Consider the following 18383-nt stretch of genomic DNA (forward strand, 5'->3'; position numbering starts at 1 on the left):
TGGTGTCCTGTCTTATATTTAGGTTGTTAAGACATTTTGAGTTTATTTTTGTGCATGGTTTGAGGGTAAAAGCTAGGTTCTTTTAGAAGTTTTACTGAACTTCTTGGTCTTATTTTCTCAGCTTAAAATGAAAAGTATAAAGAATATGAAATTTGCTTCTATATTTATTATTAAAAACTTATTAAGGACATTATCAAAATTACAATTTCTTCTTTATATGATTCATAGGAGAAATTTTAGACAACTTTATAACAAATTTACTTTCCTTATTAGTCAGAAAGCTTAAAACATAATTTAACCTTTTTTGGCTGACTCATGGTTATTAAAAATATCAATTATTTTGCAGAAATGTGATTATGTCCTGAGGCCTATTGAGTTGAAAACGAATATTCTCCTCAACAGAAAGATAAGTAAGGAAAGATAACTTGTCTGGAGTTAATAAAAGCAATCCTGTCGAGAGAAAAGTTGGGAATGCATAAATGAAAAACTTTAATATGATGAGCTGGTCTGCAGGAAAACAATCAGAAAATCCCAATTTTATGCTAAATGTGCAGAAATTCCCCTCATGGAAAATTAAGTTTGGCTACATCATTCTTATTACATTTCAAGTATTTATTGTTGTGCTATTTTGGGCCACTGAATATGGCCAGGTTGAATATGGCCTGTACTACTACAGGTTGGGTCATTTTTAGAAGCCAGAAAGTTAGTGGTATCCTTTGAAGTTATTCACACCACAATATCCATGATCTTATAATTGGCTCTGTATTTATTGTGTACTGACACCCAAGTGTTTTACATAGATTACACTCACATAAGCACTGCAAGAGAGTTTTGGAGGTAAAGCTATATTGCTATAATGTAGCTGTTTTTCTGCAGCAAATTTTAGTATTAAATAATATAACAATTGCTTACAAAGTATCATTTTTATGTAAATTACTATTAAAAACTATAGCTATTACTCTGTTTTACTATTACTATTAAAAACACATTCTAGTGCCCTTAAAAAACAGCTAACATAAATTTACATTGAAAAATCAGAAATGAAATGTCTTTCCTAAATAGAGTAATGCATCTTTGGAGAAAACTATGTTTTCCCATTGAAGTTATCTCAACTCCTTTCAAATAGTGAATGAAGAACAAATAAGATAAAATTGATTTAAATATTTATAGATATATATGTTTGCAAGACAATATTAATCCAGTTGTGAAAATAACACTGAGAAGTAATGGAGATTTGCATGCCTTATTCACTGTACTTCTTGGCCAACTGTGATTTGGCCAACCCTTCTGGCATGTTACAAGCAAGACTGCTTAGAAAATATTACAAAGTCAAAAATAGTACTTGTAGTTAAATTAAAAATATATGTAAAATGTAAGTTTATGTGATTAATAAAATGGAATTTCTTCTTCATACCTCTACAATGTTTTGTGGTAAAAAAAAAATCATAATCTTGGAGTTACCTAGTGGCTCAGTGAGTTAAGGATCCAGCATTATCACTGCTGTGGCTCAGGTCACTGCTATGGCATGGGTTCAGTCCCTGGCTGGGGAACTTCTGTATGCTGTGAGTGCAGCCAAAAAAAAGTTCATAATCTTTCATTGAATAATCCTATAACCAGTTAACATATTGCACATAAAGTAGGCAGATGTGGGGCAAATCTCACATTGACAAGCAAATAGTCTCACATTGACTCTCACATTTTATCAATATATAAATCATGGACTATAAGGATCTTTATATGGGGTTTTTAGAAGCATAGATTCTCATACCAATACCAATTAGTGATTTTTTAAATGAGTAGTTTTAATTGATGGGATCATAAATATTTTATTGTTAGACTGAAATAGAGTGCATTTTTTAGTGTTGTTAGTTAAATAATGTATGTGTTTTTAAATGTGTATATCTACATATGTTTCATATGTTATCCATTTAGTGTATCATGGTGGACAGTTTAATGGTCTGAATGTTCAGTTTCTGATACTTGGGTTGGATGATAATTCTGTTTGGTGCTCTTATCTCTGGCAGGTGCTTTGCTCCTGTGCTTAGTGCTTTGTCTCATAATTTAAAGTGATATTGATTTACTATCTCACTGGGTTGAATGTATCTGGCATTATACATGCCAAAAGATGCAAATTTTTCAGCTCCTGAAGTTACTTGATAGATCACTGGAACCAACAAAGTCCCTCAGGTCTTCATTCTGTCTCTTAGAGCTTAAGATGGAAAAATTTATAGCATACCAAGCAACTTGTGCCATAGTGGAACATTCAGTTGCTGAGCCAGAAGGCTAGCTCACTATTTTTCATTTTCTAAATATCAGCACCATTTTTCATTTCAAGGTAGACTCTAAACTCAGTCTTGTGGAAATTGTATCCATGCCTTAAACATTTATGCAGCACTTCTCAGCAGACTTGGGAAGAAATACGAAATTAAAACTGGCTGATCCACAAATTAAGGGAAAAGGATTTTCCTTGGAATTATTATAAGAGTTAAGTAGTTATTTTCTGCCAACAGTAAGAAAAAACAAACAAACAAGCAGCTTTGTGGTTATGAGAGGAAAATTTTGGATTTCCAAAGTAGAGGGAACTCATTAGATGTGTTGTCAGCTGCCTATGTTCTGGACCAGGGTCTATATCTACCTATCAATTGATTTTAGGAAAGATAACTCCTTTGGGCTTCTGTTTCTTTCCTGTATCTTTTTTCTTAGTTCCCAAGCCTGGATTTGGAGCAGATCATTTCTATGCCTCCTTCAGGTACTAATATTCTGTATTTTCATAAGCAACACCGCAAGGAATTTAAATGTCTTTGCTAAACTCTCTTGGGATTAGATGAGAATGTACAGAAATTATATGGATTTCCACATACATTTGTCTGATTTTATAGACAGTAAGTTAACTCTTTTTTTAAAAAAATAGCCTTTTTATTGAACTATGACATACATTTAGAAAGAATGCCAATTAAAAATGTTAAGCTTGATTTTTTTTTCAGAGTAAAAATTACATTGCGAATTTTCCACCCATCAGAAAGTACAATATTGGAGTTCCTGCCGTGGGATAACAGGTTAACCATTGCCATTGTCTCTGCAGTGCCTTGGATTGCAGCTGAGGCATAGATCTGATCCCTGGCCCAGCACAGTGGGTTAAAGATCTGGCATTGCTGAAGCTGTGGCATAGGTCACAGCTGCAGCTTGGGTTCAATCCCTGGCTTGTGAACTTCCCTAAGCTGAAGGTATGGCTTGAAAAAAAAAAAAAAGTAGAATATTATCATTATTCCAGAAACTCTCCTTCCTCCCCAAAGGGAGCCATCATCCTAATTTATAATGACATTGATTAGATTTGCCTTTCATTGAACATTATAAAAATGGAATGACATAGTATGTGTTTTTTTTGTGTGTGACATTTTTCAGTCAAAACTGTGTTTCTGAGATTCATCCATATTTCTGCTGTATTAGTAGTCTGTTTTCATTACTATATATTATCTTGGTATCCATTTGATTGTTTCTATGAATATTATTGTTTTTCGTGAGTATTCTATTAATATTATTGCTTTTCATGCATATTTGTATGAATGTTGAGGGCTATGTACCTAGAGTGTAATTTCTATGTTATGTGATAGACATATTTTCAGGTTTAGTAGACACCAGCGAGTGTTCCAAAATGAGTGTTCCAGTTTACACAATATATGATAGGTCTAGTCACAATACTTCTTATCAACACTTAGCATTTTTTGAATTTTTAATGTTAACCTATCTGGTGAGTTTATAGTGATTATTTCTTTTCTTGATGCCTAATGATATTGATCAACTTTTTATATGTTTTAGGACATCTTTTGAAATTTAACTTTTTGAGTCAGGGGAGTCAAATTTTTTAACTGAAGCATGGTTAATATACAATATTATATAAGTTACAGATGTGCAATACAGTAAGTCATGATTTTTAAATATTATGCTCCATTTATAGTTGTTATAAAACATTGGCTATATTCCCTGTTTTACAACATATACTTGTAGCTTATTTTATACATAATAGTTTTACCTCTTAATTCCCTAACCCTTTATTGCCCTCCCCACTTCCCTCTCCCTATTGTAACCACTAATTTATTATCTGTATCTGTGATTCTATTTCTTTTTTGTTATGTTTGCTAGGTTTTTTGTTTGTTTGTTTGTTTTTTAGATTTCACTTGTAAGTAATATCATACACTGTTTTTTCTCTGTCTGATTTATTTCATTAAGCACAATATTCTCTAGGCCCATGTTGCTGTAAATGGCAATATTTCATTCTTTAAACGGCTGAGTTATATTCCATTGTGTATATATACCATATCCATCTGTCTGTCCTTCTTCTTCCTCCCTTCCTCCCTCCTTTTCTTCCTTCTTTCCCTTTCTTTCTTTCCTTTATTTCTTTCTGCCTTTCTTTCCTTCTTCCTTCCTTCCTTTCTTTTTATGTCTAAGTGGTACTCCATTGTATGTATGTACCATATCTTCTTTGTCCATTCATCTGTTAATGGATACTTAGGTTGCCAAGTTACATTTTTTTTTTGTCTTTTTGTCTCGTTAGGGCCATACCCATGGCATCTGGACTTTCCCAGGCTAGAGGTCATATCAGAGCTTCAGCCGCCAGCCTGCACCACAGCCACAGCAATATGGGATTGGAGCCATGTCTGCAAGCTACACCATAGCTCATGGCAACACCAGATCCTTAACCCATTGAGTGAGGCCAGGGATCAAATCCACATTCTCATGGATATTAGTCAGGTTCGTTAACGACTGAGCCACAATGGGAACTCTGGCAAGCCACATTTTATCAAACAGATAAAACATTATTCTACAAATCAAACAGGTTTGTAGTATAATGACTAGTTCTATGAAAGTTTGTGTTCCTTTAAATTAGCTACAAAATGCTCCTATCTAAGAAGTCATGAAAGCATGGAATTCAAAGTTTTCCCTAGCCTTGACAGATAATGATACATCCTTTATATCATTACCCCTACTGTTTTCAAGGCAGCTCATTCCATTTGGGGTGAGTTCAGATTGTTATAAAGCTCTTTCTTATATATCAGTTCAAAATATGTCTTTATATAATTTTGGTCTGATGACCCAAATATTAGTTTTTGAGCAACACAAGCTTACACCAGAGCCACAGCAACGCGGAATCCGAGCCGCTTCTGCAACCTACACCGAAGCTCACAGCAACGCCGGATCTTTAACCCACTGAGTAAGGGCAGGGACCAAACCTGCAACCTCATGGTTCCTAGTCGGATTCGTTAGCCACTGCTCCATGACGGGAACTCCCCAATCCATTATTTTCTTAAAAAATGTTTTAATTGTGAACAAAAATACGTAAAACTCATCATCTTAACTTTTTAAGTGTAGAGTTCAATTGCGTTAAATATATTCACATTATACAAGAGATCGCTCTAATTTTTTCATCTTGCAAAACTAAAACTCTATACCCATTGAGTAATTCCTCATTTCTCCCTCCCTCTAGTCCTTGGCAACCACCCTTCTATTCTGTTTCTGAGTTGAACTACTTTAGATACTTCTTATTAGTGGCATTATGTGTTATTTGTCTTTTTGGGTCTGACCTATATCACTTATCATAAAGTCCTCATTCATGCTGTGCATATGACAAGATTTCATTCTTTTTCAAAGTCTTAATAGTATTCCATTGTGTGTGTGTGTTTATATATATATATATATATATATATGTATATATATATATGCTATATCTTTATGCACTCATCTGTTGATTAGCATTTGATTGCTTCTACCTTTTGACTACTGTGTATAGTGCTGCTATGAATGTGGATGTACAAATATCTAAAGTATCAGATAAATGCACATACATTACATAAATTTTAGTCTATGGATGTTCTAAGCTTTCTTCTTGATTAGAATGAGCCAAGAGATTTCTGTGATTCAGATAATCTTTGTCCTCGTGAGACTCTGCTACCTTGACACAATGAATTTAAATGTTCACTTCTCCTCTCTCACATTAGAGAATAGCTAGACTTTGCTTCTCTAATTTCAAGTGTTGGAATATAGCCGTTTCCATAAAAAGTTTAAAAGTGGAATGGGGCTGCAAATGCAAAAACAAAAATCTGTGTTATCTGCTTAAGACATTTACTTTATCAAAGGATATATAGAAAATGTTACTGATTTAATCAGCATTCAGTACATGGGGCCTACTACAGATCAAACTCTATCTATCCTTTGGGAGTAGAACACTGAGTAAATTGAGAAAAAATATCTGCCCTTCTCGAGCTTATCTTTTAGTAAGATAAATAAATATATATCATAATGTGGTGATGATGATGATGTGTCTGTTTCTATATTATGTATCAGAGAGAAACACTTGCTAATGAGAAAAATAAAGTAGGGGAAAGAATAGGAAGTGTCAGTGTATGATTTTATGTAAGATAGCTTAGAAGTTTTTAACTGAGGTGACTGTTTTTAATCTACTTAACTACCTACCCATCCATCCACCCATATATTCACCAAAGCATTTACCCATCTTGCAAGCATTCATCAACACATCCACCCATTCATGTATCCACTTACTTATCCTTTTGTCCTTCACCCATACCACCAGCAAACCATACATTCACCAACATACTCAGTGACCCATCCATCTATACATCCATCCATCCACCTACCTATTGATTTACCCATCTAACTAAAGTGACTTTTGAGTAAGGAACTGAAGGATGTCAAGGGGTGAACCTGGTGGTTATCTAAAGGAAGAGCAGTGAAAAGCTGCCAGTGAAAGAAAGAAGTGCAAGGGCCCTGTGGTAAGAAAAGTCGAGCAAGGAGGTCACTGGGATTCAAGTGGAGGGGTAGAATGAGAGTGGAAGAGGGGGAAGAGAGTGGAAATAAATTAAGTCAGGGAGGTCATGGGACTTGTAGGTAATTTTAAAGACTCTAACTTGTAGTCTGAGTAAAATGGGAAACCATTGTACATGGTCAGTCTAAGTAATATGTGGATTATTATTTCTTAATTAAAGAAAAGGACACATTTTGCTATATGAGAATTAGTCCAATAAAATATCTTCTACTGGAAGAAATTCCAACATAGATCACCAAATATGTTTTACATGCTTACTTTATGTAAGGAATTGTTCAAGGTATTGGGGCTACTAGGTAAATGACATCATCTTCCTTCAAGAAACTCACAACTTAACTGTAATACATATTCAGTTTCATAACAGAAGTAAAAGTAAATATGGGGATTTGGAAGAAGAAACGTTTAATTTAGATTGTGGGGATCTAGGTTAGTTTCATAGACCCAAATATAGTCCTATTTGACTTGGGTCTTGAAAGAATAATATAAAATTGGTAAGTTAAAAAGGGAGAGCAATGGCACAAGAATGCCTTGTATTACAGGTACTGAAAATGTACACATTCTGAGATAATGAGTGTTTTTGTTTCAAAGGAAAATGTCTCACTTTTACTCAACCATTCCCCGAGTATATTTATGCGATCTTTGTACTTTCAAAGGATTTCCAACATACTACTGAAAATATTTGAGTATTTGTTTTTTTTGTAGAAACACTCAAAGACTTTCCTTTAAATAACCTGTCTGCCTTTCTACAGGGACCCAAGAAGTATAGGAAGAGGCCAAGGTTTGGGTTGATGAAGAACAGAAATTTACTTTTCACATATCCTTTTCCTCTTTACTTCCTCTCTCCTTTCACTCAGCTTTTTTTTTTTTCTGTCTGTGCCATTTTGTCTGACTTTCTCCTTTCACCCCAGAATTCATTCCATTAGCTGAATGTAATACAAAAATGTATGTTGTTATTTATGTTTGTAAATGACTCCATTCCTTTTTAACAAAGTAAACAGTTTATAAATTCTCAAGTTAAAAAAAAATGTGAGTTCTCATTAATTTTATTTTTCTGGGATTTAGTCATCTTGGGCAGGAAAAACTTTCTCAACTTAGTTATTTTATAGGTTATATGCATTGTCAATACTTGGCTGAATGTAGTTCATTTTCAAAATGCGATTTAAGTCTTGGTCTATCCCTTTCTTGTTTTAATGATTTTTGCTAGGAATTCATAAAAATGGTGTGAATTTGCTTTACTTTTATTATTCAGCAACTCTTGAGCATATAATGTGAACTTCAAGAGACAGTTTATTCATTTGACTTTTGGAAATAAGTATTCTATTTTTAAATTTACCATTTAGGGGGAAAATACCTAAGGAAGCTTTGAGATTATTTCTAGTTTTGAAGAGAGACTGTTTAGGGATGACATTTGCACTTGAGAACCACTGAAGAAATGGGTTCATCTAGTTAACCTTCATCTGAGTTGCCATCCTCTGCTTTATCCTATGAAACAACTGGTGAAGGAGAAAATGTTAATTAGGAAGCTTTTCAAGATTAATTTTTTTCATTTTCAGAAAGTGAAGTGTTCGCCACTTTCCATGTTAAATAAGGTTTCTCGCTTGGCAACATAGGCTTTGCTGCAGTAATTGTGTGCTCGCAGCAAATACTTGATGGTGGAAAAGACAAGAGCAAAAAGCAATTTTTGTAACAGCCAACCAGAACAGCCTGTTCTGTTCCCAATAAATTAATGGATTTAACCTTGCAGCTGTAGCAGTGTTATTATGCAAATATTCTCTGAATATTATGAAAGCCAACTGATTCTCTATAGAGAAAGTTGTTTCTTTCTCCCTGTGAATTCTAAGTGACTAGATAATTGACACATTGTATAACCATGTTAAGTGAAGAAAAAAAATATTTTCAGTAAATCTACTGAGTTTCATTTTATGTTGCAATGTTTTCAGCAATTTACTGAGGCTTTTACTTAGAACAATATTATTTAGCACAATAAATTCAAGTGTCCACAGACAACCTCCTAGAAAAAGAAGAAATGAAAAATATTGGGTGGCTATTTACTTTGTATTCTGCTGATTTTAATTCAGGCAGAAACCAAAAATTTCTTTAATGTTATTCAAGTTCAGTGGTCTGGACATGCTGGAGAGTCTTTGGAGCAATGTGTTTGCATTCTGATTCTTGATGGGCTAGAGAATTGTGCGCTAATTATTTGATCAAGTTGATAGCTGCTTTGGTTTTGAAAGCTGATCTTGGATTTACACCACATATGAAGCACTTACAGTTTAAAGTTCACTCAGTAATTGACCAGTTGTGAAGATCATTCAAAGTGCTCTTCACTGGATTGAAGTTCCATGGCTAATGAAACCTTTGAAGATTTAAAAATATTTAAAAAGAGAAAGTATAAGAGTAGGAACAGTGGTGGCTTCATGTAGTAAGGCTCTAGTCATTTGATGGGGAAAATGACAATCTTGAGAATGAGTTTGAATATTTTATGTGAGCAATTTACATATATTATTTTTGGTTTTGTCATAGCCAGTATTCACCTGATATGAACTTTTATTATTATTAGGTTGCATAAACTCAGTTTTTTTTTAATATACCCCCAAAGAGTTTTATAAACTATTATAGGCACATATGCAGATACCTAATATTATAATAAGTATTGTTATATAATTGAAAGACAACTAGATTTTAAACATGAAGTCCTAGATTTTTTAAGTGATTTTTATTTTTTCCATTGTAGTTGGTTTACAGTGTTCTGTCAATTTTCTACTGTACAGCAAAGTAACCCAGTCACACATACATATATACATTCTTTTTCTCACATTATCCTCCCTCATGCTCCATCATAAGTAACTAGATATAGTTCCCAGTGCTATATAGCAGGATCTCATTGCTTTTCCATTCCAAAAGCAATAGTTTGCATCTGTTAACCCCAGATTCCCAGTCCTAGAATTTTGTACTTTGATTTTTTTAACCTCTTATTAAAGATCTTTTCTTTATCTACAAATAACAAGGCCTGAAAGTAGATTAAATGAGGCAATATATATACAAGGGTCTTAGAAACTTTAAATCACATGTTAAACATATTATTATTCTTTATTGAGGTTAACCTATGTTTATGTTATTATCTTTCAGTAAAGTATTTAAATTTCAGTGTTTCCTCAAGGTAATAATTCTTACATTTGCATTCCAAACAAAATGCTTTAAAATTTTTGTACCTCAGGCTTAAATTTTTTATCAAGTAATAACTCACTATAAGAAATATCTATAAAAACTAATGAGTCAAATTTAAGAAGTATAATATTGGCATTACTTTAAAAAAATCTAGTGTATATAATTAGAGTCATCAAAATTATTGATTCATGACACAGTCTTCATTTGTCATATCTGCCTTTTTCCATCTGTGCTTCCTCTCCTGTGTTTTTAAAATAGCTTGGTACCTACTATTCAACTTTTATCTATGTAAGTGCTCCTCCTCCATCATATTGCTCTGTCTTCCCCTAATCCTGCAGTGGCTCTATCTTGAAATTGGCTTTTGTCATTTCTTAGCTTTTAATCTTCATAGTTTGACATATATTTGTGTCCTTAAACAATATATTGTTTAGTCTTGCGTGACTTTATGATCCAATGTTGAATCTCCTCTCTCAGGACATTTTAATTCAATATTATATTACTTTATCATTCACATCACAGTCTCAATGAAAGTAGTTATAAATTATACACATCATGTTATATATTTAATATTAATAGTCACAGCTGCATTATATTTCACCATGTGACTGTATCTTTATTAATTTACTTTTCCTCTTGTCAATGGCATTTGGTTTCTTATCTTTTGCTTTTTCTTTGTTTTCTTTTCTTTTGTATTTCTAAAATAGGCAGTACTTATATATAGTCATCATTCATAGCTGTTATATTTTATGAAGTTGATTAGAACATTGAATTAGCCAATACTAAATCATTGCCCCTAGTGGAAATACAGACTTAGGTTGCTCAGAGCCTCTGGTCACATTTTCTTTAATCACTCATTGCATAACCTTATTTTCTGTGTGTTTCTGTTTAAAGACACTTTTTATAACATATATTGTTGATTCATTAACATTTAACCCATGTTCAACAGTACTATAACTCATGAATTATTGGAGCTTATCTAATATTTACATACATTTTCTCCATAAGGCACATCACAGCTTCTTGCCCTTAGGAACATCAGGTAGCACTTCAGCACTGTACTCGAGGGCCATCACAAACAGCAAAATCACACACAAACAAAAAGCACAAAAATTTAAAATGTGTGGCACTAAATACACTACAGAAAGGACACTTTATAGTGTGAGAACTGAAACAAGATGCAGAGGGTTTCTGTTCAACCTCAGCTAGGAATAGGATAGGCTGTGCACATATGATGATGTATGATGTAAATTTTTTACCACTCAGCACATGTATTTATCTTGAATGACAACAGAAGCACAGCAAGATACAGATAAATTTTAGAGAGCTGATTTCACAAACACAAAACCCACAAATAGAGGTAGATCATGTGTCTTTTACTAAAGTGTTTCTCAAATACTGGATTGGTCAGATTCCTGGGCCCACCCTCTGAGATTTTGATTTAATAGGTCTAGAGTGGGATTTGAGACTTTGTATTCTTAACTAGTTTTGGGGTGATGTTAATAATGCCAGTTCATGGAACACACTTTTGAGAGCGATTTCTTAGTAAGCAGACATAACAACTCTCTAAGGCATATACTTTTTGAAATTGCCAGTTCAAAAACTGTGCTAAATTGCTAAGTTATACTTACCTTCAACTTTACAGTGAGATGTTGGTTCTTTTTCCAAACTTGTGCAAATTTACATTTCATATCAGCAGTTTTATAAGTGTTCCATGTCATTACCAATATTAGTTAAAACAGACATTTTCGTTTTTGCCAGTCTTTCATTTTGATTTGCATTTCCCTAATCCTGAAAACAATGAATACCTTTCCATTATGGTTATTTGCCTTAAACATTTCCCCTTGTGCCAAATATCTGTGTAAATCTTATGTTCATTTGTCATTGGGTTATCTTGATGGGCTCAGCTTTGTTAGCAGGTATATATATGTATAGAATTGTGATATTTTCTTGATGGATAGTAACTTTTGTTAATGTATTAACCTTCTTTATCTCTAGTCAGTTTTTCTGGTAATAAACTCTTAAGTAGACAATTATTTTCTGTTAGCATATCACAGACAGTAATCAGCTTTTTATGCTACTGAAAATAAGATGTCTTTTTTTTACATATATGAAAATTGTGTATGTTTCTCTTTGACTGATTTTAAGATAATTTCTTTCTCTTTGTTTTCCTTCGCTCTTACTGTGTTTTAATATATATCAATTTTTGTTTGTTTACACTATTGAGACTTCACTGAGTTTCCCAGTCTTTGTTTGGTATCTTTGATCAGTTCAGAAAAATTTCCATTTCTTGCTTCTAACATTGCCTGTGTTCTATTATCTTCTCCATCTCTCATTCCAATGAACTTTTAACTTTCTCTCTATATCCTTTTTGTCTTAATTTATCTTTCCCAAATTCCATCTCCTTGTCCTTCCATGCTGCAATGTGGATAATTTCTTCATGTAGATTTTTCTTGTTCACTGCTTCTTCCTTCTTCTTTGTCTAAACTGCTATTGAAACTTATGCAGCTTTAAATTATATTCAAATTTTATTCTTAATTCTGTAATTTCTATGTGGTCCTTTTGCAAATATGCTTATTCATAATGTATTTTGATCCTCTCTTCTATTTTAATTAACATATTAAACACAGTTTATACTCTGTGTCTGATGATCTCAATTTTAAATTATGTATGTGAATCACATTTGTGGCTCACATTGTATTTCTATTGGACTGTGTTACTCTAGCAGTTGAGTAGGCTCCCCGAACCATGAGATAAAGAAACAATATAGAAGGACCATGGGAACTTGTAATCAAGGACTTGATCTGAATTAACTCTCCTAGATTTCTTTTATGATTGATATAGATGCTTTTCTCATGTAAAGGAGAAGGTGACCTAGGAGGGAGAATAGACAATAAATTAATAAGCACATATCCAAGTAATATGCTATCAGGTCATGGTAAATGTTATCAAAATTAAAGCAAGGTGAAGTGATAGAGAACGACTGGAAGAGTGAATGATTAGTTATAATAAATTGTCCAGTGAAGATCTCCCTGGTGAGGGGAAATTTCACTGAAACTGAATGAAGTGGGGGGGAAGTTATGTGACTATCTGGAAAAGAGTGGTCTTTGAAGATAGACTAGCATGTGCAATGAAGAAGTGGAGAAAGTATACTGTCACACAGCAGTGCTAGCAGTGTAGATTGTAAGAGTTCTTGAGAAAGCATTCTGGCAGCAATTATTAAAATTAAAATTAGATAAACTTTTGCCCACAGTCCCACTTTGGAGTCTTTATTTATTCCATAGAAGATAGGGTGTTAAGTTTATTAACATGTAGTGTATATTAATACTGATGATTATTTTCACAGTGTTTGGCAAAATGTTGGAACAAAGTAAATATCTATTAATAGAGGTGGATGGAAGAAAAAATTAGTATACTACATCACTTGGTATTATTACACAGCCATAAAAATATAGACACAATTATTAATATTGGAGAGACCTAAATGGTATTTGTGAGTCAAAAATCAAGATGAAGAAAACTGTGTATATTATGGTCTTATATTTTTTCAACAAACAATAAATCCCTGGAAATAAGTGTATAAATTTAAAAATAAGTGTGTCTAATTTTATTGGTACAGAGAAAAGCATGGTATTTGTGTATTGATTTAATTACATGAATCCCTGGTAGTAAGAGGACTAACTAATAACAGAAAATAAGTTATAATGCTTGCAGGAGCCTTGCACATGTGCCTCCAGCTCTCAGCTGCTGGCTGGTACCCTGAGGGTCATCATACCTGAGGGCTCAGTGCCCACATGTGCTCTGCTCTGTAAAACCTAGTTTTGATTTGAAATTTTATAAGAATTCATTAGCACCCAAGAAAAGTTTCTAGTCTTCACCCAGCAGTGGTCCTGTTGAGAACTGCATAGAAATCTTCTGTCACCAGGTGTAATTTTAATTGCAAGAGCATAACCTTGTGAGTTAGAACTGTTAGAACTCACTCCAAGCCTGAATCATCTATTTTTATAAACAGCTGTAGATAACCAATTATTTTATAAAATGCATTACTTTAAATTGTGGGTAGAAGAAACTCCACCCACTGAGTTTAGAGTATTTTTGCATCATTTTTATAGTTAACTCTTTAGTGAAGAGTGACAAAGGCTGGATTAAATTCATTCCCAGCAGAGGCTCTGGGCCCATTACCTACTTCTTGAACAAATGGAGTTCAAGCTGTGAACTCAGAGTCACTTTAAAAAGAGGAAACAGCCATTAAACCTACATTTAATTTATTTTATTAAAATAACATAATTGAAGAATCATCAGATAACTGTATTTTGCAGGTGCAATAAAAACAAAATTAAAACCCAAATTATCAAGAAAAAAAAAGAAGCTGTAATGCATGATATTTATGGTATGTTTACATTTATTCAATTTCATAGAATTGAATATACTATATAAACACAGGCACATATCAACATTCTTCTATTATGTTTTGGATCTTTACAAAATATGGTTTTTGACCAAGAAGAAAAAATTCTAAAATGTATTTGGTAGTCACTTTTGTATATTGGAGCTTTGCAAAGTCGACACAACCAAAACCAAAACTAAATAAAAGCAAAATACCTAATGTTAGCAAAAAAATCATATTCACTTTAGAGAAGACAATGTAATAAAACATTTTTCTAAATAGCTCCTGGATAAGAGAGGAATTTGGAATAATGACAAGCAAAATATTTTGTAGTACTACAAAATTTTACTATAAAATGTTTTGCAATGAATACAGCTAAAGCTGTACTGAGAGAAAATATATAGCCTTATATATTTGTTTTTTTAAAGTCTCAATATAAGTAATCTAAAATTCTAATTAATAATAAAATTATGAAAATTTTAAAAGTAGAAGATAATTCATAAAGATAAATCTAAAATACATGACATAGAAAACTAAATGTATAGAAATGATAAATAAATGAAAGTTGGTGCTTTGAACATATTAAATTAGAAAATGATAAACCCATTAAAAAATAAGACATGGAGTTTCCGTCGTGGCTCAGTGGTTAACAAATCCAACCAGGAACCATGAGGGTTTGATCCCTGTACTTGCTCAGTGGGTTAAGGATCTGGCGTTGAGGTGAGCTGTGGTGTGGGTCGCAGACGTGGCTCGGATCCCGCATTGCTGTGGCTCTGACGCAGGCCAGCAGCTATAGCTCTGATTAGACCCCTAGCCTGGGAACCTCCATATGTCGTGGCAGCGGCCCTAGAAAAAGGCAAAAAGACAAAAAAAAAAAAAAAAAGACACAAAATGAAAATAGAAAGTCAAAATATAAAAGGAGCAAAAACCATAGTTTAGAAGATTTTAAAATAATTATGAGATTAATATATTTCTATAACAATAAGTATAAAATTCAGAAGAATAACTTTTTTTTTAAATTCTAAATAAGTATAATGTTAACAAGCCAAAAGACATTGAACTAATTACAAGTCTAGTAGGGCATATTCCAGTAATGGAAAGATAGATTTTTTTTATTGGAAAATTTAAAAACTTTAGAAATGCATTAGTATAATCTATTATGACATCAAATTAACATATAGAACACATGAATTTGTTTATAGAAGTTGGAAAGCATTTGATAAAATGTATTAACACATTTTTGTTCTTTTGCACACATATTGGAATTTGAAACTCGGTACAATATGAATCAAGAGAAACTACTTAAATATAACAGATTTTTTTCCTAAAAATTGATATTAACCTTTTTTTACCATGGGTAAATGTTAAAGTATTTGCCACTCTAATGGGGAGGACCACAAAGAAAGGTCAACCATTAACACTTTTATTAGCATTGTTTTCTAGGTTGTTACTAATGCAAGCACCACACACACACAAAATGTGTGGTATTAACAATGGAAAGGAAGAGACAGATTTCCAGGTGACTCAGTCACATGCCTGGAAAACTAAAAAAATGGTTAGAAAAAATTAGTAAAATAAATAGATTCAGGGAAAAATATTTAAAAATCCATACCATTTTTTTTTGTTTCCATCATGAACCTTTAACAATTGAAATGGAAGGAGTTCTCTTGTGGCCTAATGGGTTAAGGATCCAGCATTGTCACTGCAGTGGCTTGAGGCACTGCTGTGGCTGGTATTCAAACCTTGGCCTGAGAACATCTATATGCTATGGGCATGGACAAAAAATGAAAAAATTGAAATGGAATATAAAAAGCTCATAGTAATGAAAAATTTTTCAAAATACTTAAAAACATGTTATACAAATGGTCCGGAATCACAGTTTACTTTGTAATATTGTTAAAGAATATAAAATTACATGAATACTTATAGATGCTTAATTGCTATGAATACACACTGTCTTTCTAAATGGAGTGATTTAACATAGATTTAAATCAGTCCCAAATTACTTAGGTGACATTTCATGCCAGTTTGGGGGCTTTTTAAATAAAGGCTGAGAGGAGGAGAAATCAAGATGGTAAAGTGGGACATTGGACTCACCTCCCCTCATGAACACATCAAAACTACAACTATGTATAAAGTGACTCTCACTGAAATCCACCTGGGGACTGGCAGAACTACCACTACCAAGGCTAGAAAGAAAGGCCCACACGGAATCTGGTAGGGAGAGAGGAGAGTGATGTTGTTGGGACCTATAACCTTTGTGCGAGACAAAGAGTAGGAATCACAGGCTCAGGAATCCTCCTTAAAGTGCAGTGAGCTTGAGGCAGATATTAGCCATTCACCTCTGGGGTCCAACACTGCGAGGATGAGAACCTCTTAGCTGCTTTGAAAATCAGTAGGAATTACCATAGGCTTATAAGAAACCCAGATTTTGCTCTTGAAAAACATGCACTCATGAAGGGGCAGCAGATTGCAAACTTCCTGGGGCTCTGATTGGCTTATCAGGACCAGCCCAGTGCACCCTAGCCTATACTAGGGTGCTGTTCCAGCATCTCTTGCTTTGATGCTGCTCCCCATTAAGGAGAAGGCTGCATTGGCAATGAAAGATTGCACACTTGGAGGGAACAGAAGTAGCTCAGACCCTGGCCTGACCTCTGACCAGAGCCGAGGCAGACATTGCTAGGACTTGCCTTGGTACACACACTCAGAAGAGAGTAAGGCTAACTCCAGGATGGAGACCACCACAGCAGGAGCACCAGTCCCGACCCACACACACATTTCAAAGTGTAGTAGGAATTTTTTCTAAGTATTGTGAACTTTGGATACAGATAGACTCTATGCTTGTCTGTGCTTATTCTTTATTTAAATTTAGATTGGGAAAGTCACTTCACCTGTTTAGGTCTCAATTTCTGATATATTTACAGAATATAGGTATTCCCTCCTTGAGGTTGATGTGAGGATAAATGTGCTGTATGAAAATCCAGGAGCATAAATAATTTGACACTGTACACTCTTTGTAAGTGGAACTCATTCTGTCATGGATAAAAGGGACCTTATTCTGATTTTGCTTCTTGTCCAATCTGCTTATGTTTGTTTAACAGTTTCCCCCAGGTAGCCATGGTGTAGGGAAAATGAATTTGTTAAGTCTTAAATGCATGGAGCACTGAATTTAGTAAGTTTGAATATAGGATTGGCACAATACTGCATAAATAATAATGTTTTTAAAAATAGTTGATGACCAACTGTTATTTAGTTAATCTTCATAAATTTTTACTATAGGCAGCCTGACAAATGTACATCTGTGACCATTATAAAATAATTGTTAAACCAGTCAAGCTGTCAGAGTTGAAATGCTGCTATTTTTTGAGTTATAAGGGTACCTGTGTTGTGTTAATTTATCCAGAATGCATTGCATTCCTGGCATATGACTAGAAATTTGTTTCAAGAAAAGATACAATCTCTTAGTGCTTCCTGGTTGTCCAGAATGGCTTGATGAAGTATGCACATGGGGTAGTGATTCTCATTTTTGAAATGCACGGAAATTGTGAGTACTCAATCTTTGGAGCATGACCACAGGCATATCATTTGGCTTCATAGTATTGACAGTGTGCTTTTGTTCACTTGAACAATTTAATATGTTCATGTGTTTCCTACTGCAGGATAATGTCACAATCTTAGTTCAAAATTAAAAAAAAATACTTCTTAGCACTTCTGTTGACAATATTTTAAAGTGTTACTGAGACTTGTTTTTGTTGTCTTTTAATAGATTTAAATTCACTTTGATTATATCATATGTGATACATATTTAGCCTTAAAGTTAATTTCCCATTTGAAAACACCTCAACATTTGAAAGGGAGTGTTTCCCTTTGGAATTCGGATGCTAGGTAAACTCATGGGTGTGGATGCTCTGTGGTAGCTATCATTTGTGAAGATCGTTTGTCTTCCCTTGTTTCATTCCCCAAGCATGTTCCAGAGTCCTTTTTCAAAATGAT

The 18383-nt window shown here is 33.6% G+C and overlaps 1 protein-coding gene across 7 annotated transcripts in view; it reads left to right on the forward strand.

The window, feature by feature from the left end:
* Positions 1-18383, forward strand: part of NAALADL2 (N-acetylated alpha-linked acidic dipeptidase like 2) — a 1365504-nt gene that overhangs the window by 208908 nt on the left and 1138213 nt on the right. For 2 of the 7 annotated variants that reach the window (XM_021071192.1, XM_021071189.1), the window contains exon 3: positions 347-410. The exons of 4 other annotated variants lie outside the window; for them this stretch is intronic. The gene's annotated coding sequence lies outside the window, so the exon portion shown is untranslated. Of the gene's footprint in view, positions 1-346; positions 411-2726; positions 2750-18383 lie in introns of those variants that run through there. One more of the 7 variants, XM_021071190.1, reaches the window with a different exon arrangement.

This window comes from Sus scrofa, chromosome 13 (genome assembly GCF_000003025.6).
Source record: "Sus scrofa isolate TJ Tabasco breed Duroc chromosome 13, Sscrofa11.1, whole genome shotgun sequence".
Lineage (NCBI taxonomy): Eukaryota > Metazoa > Chordata > Mammalia > Artiodactyla > Suidae > Sus > Sus scrofa.